The sequence below is a fragment of the Gouania willdenowi genome, unplaced genomic scaffold (assembly GCF_900634775.1).
Source record: "Gouania willdenowi unplaced genomic scaffold, fGouWil2.1 scaffold_269_arrow_ctg1, whole genome shotgun sequence".
In the NCBI taxonomy this organism is placed as follows: Eukaryota; Metazoa; Chordata; class Actinopteri; order Blenniiformes; family Gobiesocidae; genus Gouania; species Gouania willdenowi.
In genome coordinates this window covers 282,868-295,833 of record NW_021145026.1, presented here as the reverse complement: position 1 = coordinate 295,833, position 12,966 = coordinate 282,868, and the positions used below count along the sequence as shown (strand labels likewise).

Sequence of the window (12,966 nt, the reverse complement as noted above, 5' to 3'; positions counted from 1 at the left end):
TTGCAACTTTTTTCTCATTTTTTTTTTCTCTTTTTTAATCACAAAAACAGGGATGTAGCTCAGTGGTAGAGTGCATGCTTAGCATGTATGAGGCCCCAGGTTCATTCCCTGGGATCTCCAAAATACACAAACTCATGGGTTGTGAACTTCTATGCCTTCTTTCTGAATTGGGTGTTTGCCACTTTTAATCAATTTTCATGCCATTCTGCATTTTAATTCCAGTTTAAGTGTGCACATCATATTTAGACTAGTTTTTTAGAGTCTTTTGATAGTCTTTTCTCAGAAAAAAAAAAAAAAAAACTCCAAATTTTTTCAAGTCTTATGCCTTACTATTATCTTACCTCCGATTTTGGGCATTTGCAACTTTTTTCTCATTTTTTTTCCTCATTTTTCATCAAGACAACAGGGGATGTAGCTCAGTGGTAGAGCGCATGCTTCGCATGTATGAGGCCTCAGGTTCAATCCCTGGCATCTCCAAAAAACAATAGCTCATGGGCTGTGAAGTTCTATGCCTTCTTTCTAAATTGGGTGTATATCATATTTTTCTCATTTTTAATGCTCTTCTGCATTTTAATCCCAGTTTAAGTGTGCACATCATATTTAGACTAGTTTTTAGGGTACTTTTGATAGCCTTTTCTTAGAAAAATCCGAATCTAAATTTTTTCAAGTCTTATGCCTTACTATTGCCTTCCCTCCGATTGTGGGCATTTGCAACTTTTTTTTCATTTTTGTTTTTCTCATTTTCTTTGAACACAATTGGGGATGTAGCTCAGTGGTAGAGCACATGCTTAGCATGTATGAGGCCCCAGGTTCAATCCCTGGCATCTCCAAAAAACAATAGCTCATGGGTTGTGAAGTTCTATGCCTTCTTTCTGAATTGGGTGTTTGCCACTTTTAATCAATTTTCATGCCATTCTGCATTTTAATTCCAGTTTAAGTGTGCACATCATATTTAGACTAGTTTTTAGAGTCTTTTGATAGCCTTTTCTCAGAAAAAAAAAAAAAAAAAAATCCAAATTTTTTCAAGTCTTATGCCTTACTATTATCTTACCTCCGATTTTGGGCATTTGCAACTTTTTTCTCATTTTTTTTTCTCTTTTTTAATCACAAAAACAGGGGATGTACCTCAGTGGTAGAGTGCATGCTTAGCATGCATGAGGCCCCATGTTCAATCCCTGGCATCTCCAAGGAGCAAAAACTCAATGATTGTGAAGTTGTATGCCTTCTTTCTAAATTGGGTGTTTGTCATATCTTTCTCATTTTTTATGCTCTTCTGCATTTTAATCCCAGTTTTAATGTGCACATCATATTTAGACTAGTTTTTAGGGTCTTTTGATAGCCTTTTATCATAAAGAAAAAAAAAAAATCCAAATTTTTCCAAGTCTTATGCCTTACTATTGCCTTTCGTATGATTTTGGGCATTTGCAACTTTTTGCTCATTTTTTTTTTTCCTCATTTTTTGTGTACACAATTGGGGATGTAGCTCAGTGGTAGAGCGCATGCTTAGCATGTTTGAGACCCCAGGTTCAATCTCTGGCATCTCCAAGAAACAAAAACTCAATGTTTGGGAACTTGTATGCCTTCTTTCTGCAATGGGTTTTTGTCACATTTTTCTCATTTTTTATGCCATTCTGCATATTAATCCCAGTTTAAGTGTGCACATAATATTTAGACTAGTTTTTAGGGTTATTTGATAGCCTTTTCTCAGAAAAAAAAAAAAAAAACTCCAAATTTTTTCAAGTCTTATGCCTTACTATTATCCTACCTCCGATTTTGGGCATTTGACACTTTTTTCTCATTTTTTTTTTTCTCATTTTTTGTCAAGTCAACAGGGGATGTAGCTCAGTGGTAGAGTGCATGCATAGCATGTATGAGGCCTCAGGTTTGATCCCTGGCATTTCCAAAAAACAAAAACTCATGGATTGTGAAGTTATGTTTTCTTTCTGAATTGGGTGTTTGTCACATTTTTCTAATTTTTTATGCTCTTCTGCATTTTAATCCCAGTTAAAGTGTGCACATCATATTTAGACTAGTTTTTAGAGTCTTTTGATAGCCTTTTCTCAGAAAAAAAAAAAAAAAAAACTCCAAATTTTTTCAAGTCTTATGCCTTACTATTATCTTACCTCCGATTTTGGGCATTTGCAACTTTTTTCTCATTTTTTTTTTCTCTTTTTTAATCACAAAAACAGGGATGTAGCTCAGTGGTAGAGTGCATGCTTAGCATGTATGAGGCCCCAGGTTCATTCCCTGGGATCTCCAAAATACACAAACTCATGGGTTGTGAACTTCTATGCCTTCTTTCTGAATTGGGTGTTTGCCACTTTTAATCAATTTTCATGCCATTCTGCATTTTAATTCCAGTTTAAGTGTGCACATCATATTTAGACTAGTTTTTAGAGTCTTTTGATAGCCTTTTCTCAGAAAAAAAAAAAAAAACTCCAAATTTTTTCAAGTCTTATGCCTTACTATTATCTTACCTCCGATTTTGGGCATTTGCAACTTTTTTCTCATTTTTTTTTTCTCATTTTTAATCACAAAAACAGGGGATGTACCTCAGTGGTAGAGTGCATGCTTAGCATGCATGAGGCCTCAGGTTCAATCCCTGGCATCTCCAAAAAACAATAGCTCATGGGTTGTGAAGTTCTATGCCTTCTTTCTAAATTGGGTGTATATCATATTTTTCTCATTTTTTATGCTCTTCTGCATTTTAATCCCAGTTTAAGTGTGCACATCATATTTAGACTAGTTTTTAGGGTCTTTTGATAGACTTTTCTCATAAAGAAAAAAAAAACCCAAATTTTTCCAAGTCTTATGCCTTACTATTGCCTTCCCTCCGATTGTGGGCATTTGCAACTTTTTTCTCTTTTTTTTTTTCTCATTTTCTTTGAACACAATTGGGGATGTAGCTCAGTGGTAGAGGGCATGCTTAGCATGTATGAGGCCCCAGGTTCAATCCCTGGCATCTCCAAAAAACAATAGCTCATGAGTTGTGAAGTTCTATGCCTTCTTTCTAAATTGGGTGTATATCATATTTTTCTCATTTTTTTATGCTCTTCTGCATTTTAATCCCAGTTTAAGTGTGCACATCATATTTAGACTAGTTTTTAGGGTCTTTTGATAGACTTTTCTCATAAAGAAAAAAAAAAAATCCAAATTTTTCCAAGTCTTATGCCTTACTATTGCCTTTCGTATGATTTTGGGCATTTGCAACTTTTTGCTCATTTTTTTTTTTCCTCATTTTTTGTGAACACAATTGGGGATGTAGCTCAGTGGTAGAGCGCATGCTTAGCATGTTTGAGACCCCAGGTTCAATCTCTGGCATCTCCAAGAAACAAAAACTCAATGTTTGTGAACTTGTATGCCTTCTTTCTGCAATGGGTGTTTGTCACATTTTTCTCATTTTTTATGCCATTCTGCATATTAATCCCAGTTTAAGTGTGCACATAATATTTAGACTAGTTTTTAGGGTTATTTGATAGCCTTTTCTGAGAAAAAAAAAAAAAAAACTCCAAATTTTTTCAAGTCTTATGCCTTACTATTATCCTACCTCCGATTTTGGGCATTTGACACTTTTTTCTCATTTTTTTTTTTCTCATTTTTTGTCAAGTCAACAGGGGATGTAGCTCAGTGGTAGAGTGCATGCATAGCATGTATGAGGCCTCAGGTTTGATCCCTGGCATTTCCAAAAAACAAAAACTCATGGATTGTGAAGTTATGTTTTCTTTCTGAATTGGGTGTTTGTCACATTTTTCTAATTTTTTATGCTCTTCTGCATTTTAATCCCAGTTAAAGTGTGCACATCATATTTAGACTAGTTTTTAGAGTCTTTTGATAGCCTTTTCTCAGAAAAAAAAAAAAAAAAAAAAAAACTCCAAATTTTTTCAAGTCTTATGCCTTACTATTATCTTACCTCCGATTTTGGGCATTTGCAACTTTTTTCTCATTTTTTTTTCTCTTTTTTAATCACAAAAACAGGGGATGTAGCTCAGTGGTAGAGTACATGCTTAGCATGTATGAGGCCCCAGGTTCATTCCCTGAGATCTCCAAAATACACAAACTCATGGGTTGTGAACTTCTATGCCTTCTTTCTGAATTGGGTGTTTGCCACTTTTAATCAATTTTCATGCCATTCTGCATTTTAATTACAGTTTAAGTGTGCACATCATATTTAGACTAGTTTTTAGAGTCTTTTGATAGCCTTTTCTCAGAAAAAAAAAAAAAACTCCAAATTTTTTCAAGTCTTATGCCTTACTATTATCTTACCTCCGATTTTGGGCATTTGCAACTTTTTTCTCATTTTTTTTTCTCATTTTTAATCACAAAAACAGGGGATGTACCTCAGTGGTAGAGTGCATGCTTAGCATGCATGAGGCCTCAGGTTCAATCCCTGGCATCTCCAAAAAACAATAGGTCATGGGTTGTGAAGTTCTATGCCTTCTTTCTAAATTGGGTGTATATCATATTTTTCTCATTTTTTATGCTCTTCTGCATTTTAATCCCAGTTTAAGTGTGCACATCATATTTAGACTAGTTTTTAGGGTCTTTTGATAGACTTTTCTCATAAAGAAAAAAAAAACCCAAATTTTTCTAAGTCTTATGCCTTACTATTGCCTTTCGTATGATTTTGGGCATTTGCAACTTTTTGCTCATTTTTTTTTTCCTCTTTTTTTGTGTACACAATTGGGGATGTAGCTCAGTGGTAGAGTGTATGCTTAGCATGTTTGAGACCCCAGGTTCAATCTCTGGCATCTCCAAGGAACAAAAACTCTTGGATTGTGAAGTTCTATGCCTTCTTTCTGAATTGGGTCTTTGCCACTTTTAATAAATTTTCATGCCCTTCTGCATTTTAATCCCAGTTTAAGTGTGCACATCATAATTAGACTAGTTTTTAGGGTCTTTTAAAGGCTTTTTAATGGAGGTCATAGTAACCTGTAGACAATAGTTGATGCTAAAGATAAACAATCAAACACACAAAGAACGTCTAACACTGTCATTCACTCACACTTCCCTGTGGGAACGGAATGTAAGACACTGTGACTCTTTCTTCGCTTATGCCCCGCCCATTCCCCAGCCTTCCAGCCAATCAACACTCAGAATACATGTAAACAAAACTCACATTGGCAGAGAAAGCTGCATATAAACATGATGCCTTCACGACCATGGGAAACTATATTTGTTCCCTGTGCTTCAGCAGCAAATGATGAGAATGAGCAAAAAAGGTGAAAAATGAAGTTTTCTTGAAGTTTACTGTTCACAGGAATTTAAAAGTATTTTCTTACATTTACCAAAAACCTGACTTATTACACTTTAAGACAATTCAGAATTTATTTAATTTCTGGATGTTTGCTTTTATTTACAATTATTTATTCATGTTTATGGTTGTGTCTCTTATTATACAGTTATATTTGTTGTGCAGCCACTGGAACATTAGAACAAAACCTTTGTGAGACTCAAAGGAATGAGAATGTGTTGAGTTTACAATGTGTCTGTTACCACTTTATTTACACAGCCTGTCCTGTGCTTTGAATTGATTTAAGTCATTTCAGTTTTGGTGTGTGATCTGATGATATTAGATCATTAAGGATTAGAACATGACGACGATCTCCCAAATCACAGAGATCTTAGAACCGTCTGTAGTTCACATTTTAACCCTTGCGGTGTCTTGTCTGTGTCATATGTCTGTGGTCCATACACAGAACATCCAAAGGTTTTTTTATCTGCCAAATCACATCATTTACTAGTCAGTTTGTCAGCATTACAGACATTACAGAATTATTAAGCACTTAAACAGAGCATAAGTACGCTCTGCCCCCCCAGTGCACAGACACACTCCATCAGTTCTGAGTGTTGAAGCACTGAGACACGTTTGAGGAAACACTGCATGTATTTCTCTTCTCTAACTAACTCTCTGTTGCTCCGCAGTAACAGAGCTGCTGCTGCTGCAGCTCAATGGGCTGTTTACACTTTCTTAAAGAGACAGTGTCCTGAATGTGATTTACTTTAAAAACGACTTTCAGCCACTCAGAGCTGCCCTGAAAGAAGCAATGCTACAGAATTAATAAAAGGGTCTTTGTGGCATTTTTCTCCATCGACTTTGGGCCATTATTGTTTTTCTTGTAAAACTATTAATAAAAATAAATGGTTTATATCACCTATTGCCATTTTAAGGAAAAATAGAGAGAATGAATATTGGTCCATATCACCCAGGCCTAATGTAACCAAAGCAGTAACGTTTTATCTTATAAAGGATATGAATGTCTAAATTGTGTGAAATGAGGCATTCAAACACTGATTAAAATAGGATTTTATTAATATGAGTGTGTTACCTCATAAACTAATAGAAATCACTAGATTGATCTGCTACCTGGTTATGTAACAAGTGTTGCTAATGCTAATGCTACACCACTTTAGTTAAACAAAGGAAAAAGACTGTGACTAAAATAACATGTCAGCCTTTTTGTTTGATGTTAATCGTACTTGGAACCAGTTTGATAAGTTGCTTACATACAATTTAAATGATCTTTTATTCCTTCTTTTCCATTTAGGACGATGATTTTAAGTAAGTTTGTTTTATTAATAAATCACTTTAAAATGGTCTAAATTATTTGAATGAAAAAAACTGTGATAAAATTGTGATTGTGAATCGCCCACCCCTCTGCTCAGGTCATGTTCACTGTGGTCGGTTGGCATGCAGATATCTTGCAGTGAAGAAGAGATGCTATGCTAGCAGACAGAGCTCATAGAAAAACCTGACTTTTACAGGTATTCATGTAATATTACAGATATTTTTTGGTGCTAAAGGGGTAAGGAATCTATTATGAACATGTTTAAAAGTAGAAGGCGGCCAGAAAGAAAGTATTAGCAGATTACGCCCGCCGCCAACTCTTCTGGATAGCAAATTTAAATTTTCACAGTATCGATGTGAATCATGATACCTATGAATCGATTTTTAACTGCCTTACAATTAATCGTTACATCCCTAATGAAATTCAATTATTAATGTAAATATTCAAATTTTTACTAATGCACCAAGATAAAGCTGTAGTTTCTACTATTTACATCATTAGTTTTAATGAGAATGTTTTTCATATCCAAGTAAAATTGGTACTGCTTGATATCCTTAAATCAATCAAAAGTGAATCGAGAATCGTGAATGAAATCGAATCGGGCACTTGTTATTCTAATCGATACCCAGCCCTAATGATACTGATACCGTTGCTATTTTTATGACACCACAGTATTACCGTATTACCGCCCATGCCTAGTGTGTGTGTGGAGTAAATTTCTCCCCGACGCGGTGTCAGTTTGGCCTGAAACTTTTTTTAACAGCTTCCACATATTGGTGTAACAATACATCGATCCACATCAATTAATTAACACTAGCATGCCCGAGGTTTTCTTACTCCTGTTGCCCTGCCCAGAGGCCGCCAAATGACACTCATTTGCAACTCAGTGGGGCCACCTCTCTTATGTAAATAAAGCCATTCGATCGGAATGTGCAGCTGGGCAGTGACAAACTTTGGGGGTTGGTGTAAATGATGGCCAGTGTTGAGAAACCAGTTTCTCCCAGGTAGATGTTTGTTAATCCAAATAACATTATATGGAATTATTGGATAAGAATGGCCAAATTAATATGAGCCATGTGTGTTGTGATCAATTATTAAACCACAATAAATAAAATTAGAAAAAGAAAAACAGTAATAAAGCAACCAAGCTCCTGTTTCCTACTCCTGTATTTTCACTATTTACCTTTATTGTTTTTGTGCTTATAAATCAAATGTATTGTTGCTATTTATGGTAAAGAAAGATTTCCGAGTGTGAAAAGGACTGTTTGAGTTCTCACTTTAAAAAGGTAAATTCACGAGGTCCACCATTCACTAACCAGGTCCATGAATTATTTTATTAAGCTATTATTTTACAAATTTGAAGAAAGTGCACAAGATGCACAAAGAATCAATGCTTCAACAGGGAAAAACAATCTCAATCTCTGTTTACACCATCAGTTATGCTGACATTATCCCTCTTGACCTTTGACCCAATGCGGAAGTACTGAACCATAGTGAAAGTTTGAAAAGGCTTATCACCTCAAGGTGAAAAAATAGCCAACTCAGGGCAGATATTTCACTGACTCTGGCGACTGAGAAGCAAGGATGTCAAAAGTTTACAGCTCTCAGCAGGCTTTGGAGATGATCCTAAATGACGTCAACCCCTGTGACTCCGATGGAGAAGAAATATCCCTTCAGCTGAGTTCTGACTCTGAAATTTCTTCCGGTAAGATTTTCTAAACATCCTTTTTTTTGTTTGCTGATTATGGCAGTTGTGTTTTTAATGTTTCATTAATCACATCTCAAAAATATGATCACCCTATACATGAGGAGGATTCGCCACCTTCAGAAAAGAGAGGTTGCCTGGAGACACACGAGTGGCTGACAGAGAGGGCAAAAGACGGCACAGTGTGGCGTGAAGAACAGGTCGGAAGGCCTCTCCATCACAGCCCAATTGAAGGTCACGTCACAGATGGAGAGCCAACTGCTTTGGCCAGAAGAAAGGTGACGAGTCGCTTACAGAGTTTCTTCTGCTTCATAACTCTGGAAATGCTTCGGACCATTCAGGAGTGGACTGTCCAGCATGCACTCCAGACACAACATGAGAACTGGTTCATGGCCATACCTGAACTAATGGCGTTCATTGCCATCCTGCTTCTGTGGGGGATTGTCCGCCTTCCATCGCTGCATGACGCATGGTCAGCAAATCTGGGACCGCCCCTGATAAACAGGATTATGGCTCGAAACCGTTTCAAGGACATCATGCAGCATCTACGCTTCGACGACAAGGACACACGCGGTGAACGAGTTGCGACTGACCGGTTTGCTGCAATCTCTGACGTTTGGGGGTCTTTTGTTGCCAACTGCATCACTTCGTACAACCCAGGCAGGCACATCACCATAGATGAGCAACTTTTTCCAACTAAGACTCGCTGCTGTTTCTTGCAATACATTGCAACGAAGCCGGACAAGTTTGGTATCAAGTTCTGTGTGGCATGTGACCTTAAATCCAAGTAGGTGTGCAAAATCATCCCATATCTTGGCAAAGACCCCAGTCGTCCACCTGGGGAGAGATTGTCTGAAAATGTGGTGATGAAGCTTATGGAACCGTTTATGGACAAAGGAAGAACTGTTACAACCGACAATTTTTTCACTTCATTGTCACTAGCACGTCGACTGCACAGCCGAACGACCACCCTCCTTGGCACAGTCAATAAGATTCGCCGGCAGCTTACAGATTCAGCTAAAAAGAATTTGGCCCGTGAGGAATTCAGCACACAAGTGTTTTCAACCTCTGGTGCCACACTGTTTATGTGCCCAAACGAAAGAAGACTGTCTGCCTCCTCAGTAGCGTGCACAGCGTGGTGGAGACTGAGGCTACTCGGAAAAAAAAGCCGAACACAGTCACCGACTACAACAGCATGAAATGCGGTGTGGATGTCATGGACCAGATGGTTCGAAAGTACACTGTGCGTTCAGGAACACGGCGTTGGCCAGTCGCTGTGTTTTACAACATGATTGACATTGCAGCGCTGAACGCACATGTGCTTTATCAGGCATGCACTGGGGTCAAGGAGAGAAGGGTGGACTTCTTGCTGGAGCTTGCAAATGAGCTTGCCCGGTCTCATATGGCAGCCAAGGAGGTGAATGAGCAAAACCTTCAGCAACAACCACCCACACCTGATGTGGGGAAAAGGGCATTGTGCCAGGTGAAGTGTTGCTGCAGGAAAAACCGTGCCACCAAGCGTTGTATGTATTGTGACAAGTTTGCATGTGGCAAATGCATAAAGGAGGTGTGGCAGTGCCAGAATTGTTCACAAAATCTCTATTAAATAAATTTCACCAAGAATGCAAACAAACTGTTGCCGTCTCACTATTACTACCTACTACTTTCTGTTGCAAAAGTTGAAATATAAGTTGCAACCTCTATGTAGCTGCTGTATGGGAAACACAAAGGAGATTACAAAAGGTCTTTGTGTCCTGGAACCTACCTAGCCACCCCCCCACCCTAGCTGAGGGGGGAGTAGTGGCCTCAGTAACATAACAATGGTCACAAGCTGAGTTGTTCACACCCGCCATCTGACACCAGCTTGGACTTTATAGGTATAGGTGTCAAATGACACCACTCTGGTCATGCTAGTGTTAATTAACGATCCATTTACATTGATGCACAATGAAGACATGGATGAACATCGTCATCTTTAAGATGCACCTTTATTTTGAAATAAACATACGTCCCTGCCACTATTTCCTGGTTGGAAATAGACTGTAGCTCCGGTGTTAGCCCCGCCCCATCGCGACCAATAAATGAATGATGAACCTTTTCCATCAGTGTTATATGGTTGGGTTTAGATCTTAACTTGTCATGTGGCAGTAGATTAATGCCCTACATTACCTACATGACATGTGACCTTTCATCTACAATAGTTTAAAGTAGGGATGTTCCTTTCTGATATAGATATCTGATACTAGTCCAATATTAGCAAAAAACTATTATCACATTATATAGGCCTGTATCTAAAATGTGTGATATAAACACTCTGATCTAATCAGTTCATTCCATACTCCGCTCCAGCTTTTCTAATTAATAGGTCCGTTTTTTTCTTTTTCTTTTTTTCCTCAACGTTGTAGAATCGGTAAAGTTAAACTGTTTCCACTGAAGACCTTCATTTTCCTCCACATCATGTGATCTCTGAACAAACTGATAGTTTTAGTCAATTTCAAAGTGATGACACTGCAAAGGATGGATGAATATTTCTAGATCCTTCATGTTCATTCTGTCTCTTCCATCCTTCAGGTGGAGCTGATTCCATGCTGATGTTACAGGTGAATGGAGGATTGTGGAACCACTCAGCCGTGACAGCAAACATGGACTCCTCAGAAAAGAAGAGAAATGAGTGGAACAAAACCAGTGAATGTAGAACCAGTGAAAGACACCATTATGGGTGTACTCATACTGCCAGCTCAGGCTGTTCCAAGCTCACAGCAGGAATCCCCCCTCCCTGTCCCTTTTCTGGTACGGTACAACGGACGTGATCATCAGCTCAACTCGGTTCACACAGAGAAACTCGTCATCTCGTTTATTTACGACACACATGGCATTATGTCATCATTAAGCGACTCTGTTCATACCTGTCAAGTTTTGGATTTGAAAATAAGAGAATTTTCCTGCACCGCCCAACCGAGCTCCAGTATTTTATTTATTTTTTTCCGGAAAAAAGATATATAATACAAAATAAATACTAATAAAACAACAAAATTAAACAAAAACGTATGTCAAAAATGAAGTAAGATAGATATAAATTGTAGTGACAGTGATTATTCTGACTGCTCATTTTTAATTATTTATGTCATATAAAAATGTATGAGAACAACATTAATGTCACAGTCATCATATTTCCCCTCAGGGATCAATGGTTTACTGAATCTGATCAGGTTTATTTTTTAGGTTATTTTAAATTAAGTTTATCAAAACTTAATTTAAATGGTCCTGATGACATCATTCTAGACCATAATGATTACACAAAAACAAATGGAGGCAAGGATGCATCAGTTATTTCACCACTAGGGGTCAGAATATTTGACAGTATCAGAAGTTATCATTAATCTACGATGTTTCAGACTCTACAATCCCTGGTATTGATGGTCTAGTACACACATTACCAGTGCTCCCCAGAACATTTCCCCATAAAAAAACATTCCTTGCCTCACGGTGACAGCGTTTCGTGTTGATTCTGTCCATTTCCGCGTTTAGCCGTTTTCATTGGTCGATTCCGTGATTTATAGTTCCCTATTGGTGTTCAGCTGCTGCTGAGGGGAGGGGCTTCACGTGTGTCTGTTTATGTCTGGAGCAGCGAATGAAGTTGTCAATTGAAACAGGTGAGGGGGAAAAACTAGAGATGAACCGTAGATATATTAAGAGATAGACATGGTAGTGTTGTGGTGGTCAAGACCGGTCTTGGTCTCGAGACCAAATTTTAAAGGTCTTGGTCTTGTCTCGGATTTTCCGTCAAGACCGTTCGAGACCAGCACTGATTCCTGCTATTTTTAAACTTTTTTATAATGTGATAATAACAAGGAGAAGAACGGGATTAAACAATCCTTTGTTCATTCTTTAATCCACCCCGTATAATGACGTGTGTGACGCACTCATACGTGTGTGGCTACGGTGTCAGTTTGGACCGCGAAGCGCAAGGGAGATATGAACTAATCACCGGTAAAAATCCCAGTAAAACTCCAGAAAACAATCACCAGTAATAAATATTATCTCCCTGGTAAAGACAGTAGCTCTAATAACTGGTAAAATGATAAACTGATGATATTACAGCCTGTGAAGGCTGGATAGGGGACGCACTTACTCTGCTTCTGGGTCCTAGTGCCAGCCGAGCGGTGAAACCTGTTCCGTTCACCGTGTGCACTGAGGTCCGTGTGTGTTTAATAAGTCTGTGTGTGTTTAATAAGTTCGTGTGTGTTTAATAAGTCCGTGTGTTGTTAATAAGTCTGTGTGTGTTTAATAAGTCCGTGTGTGTCCATGTGAAAGTCTGCATGTTAATGCATCTGTCCATCCACTCTTTTCATTATATCCATGTCTTTTAAGGCTTTATTACATAGTGTCAGCTGTAGTCCGGGCCGCCGCCATCTTGGTTTATGTCGTCACCAGCGCGTCATCGCCGCAGAGTTGCACAAGCACAGAATGACCCAAATAACTGTAAAGAGGTCTTATATTAGTCTATTATCTTTTTAAAGTGGTGTTTTAGACTCCAATTACATTTATGTATATAATATGTTCCCCACAATATAAACAGGTTCACAATATAATTATTTTTTATAGTTTCTGTTTCCACTGTATCCAGAATAATAATAATTCTCAACAAGAACTATTGATTAATTTGTCACATGACTGTTCCAGGGTTTGAGTTTG

At 38.0% G+C, this 12,966-nt stretch overlaps 1 protein-coding gene and 3 non-coding genes across 5 annotated transcripts in view; all 4 read left to right on the top strand.

Moving 5' to 3' along the window:
- The window catches only part of LOC114459136 (E3 ubiquitin-protein ligase TRIM39-like), a 476,570-nt gene that overhangs the window by 282,423 nt on the left and 181,181 nt on the right, over window positions 1-12,966 (top strand). The gene's annotated exons all lie outside the window — the stretch shown is intronic.
- On the top strand, window positions 406-477 carry trnaa-cgc (transfer RNA alanine (anticodon CGC)). The gene has a single exon. It is a non-coding gene; the product is annotated as a tRNA-Ala (tRNA).
- On the top strand, window positions 759-830 carry trnaa-agc (transfer RNA alanine (anticodon AGC)). Its single transcript has one exon. It is a non-coding gene; the product is annotated as a tRNA-Ala (tRNA).
- trnaa-agc (transfer RNA alanine (anticodon AGC)) lies at window positions 2,897-2,968 on the top strand. Its single transcript has one exon. It is a non-coding gene; the product is annotated as a tRNA-Ala (tRNA).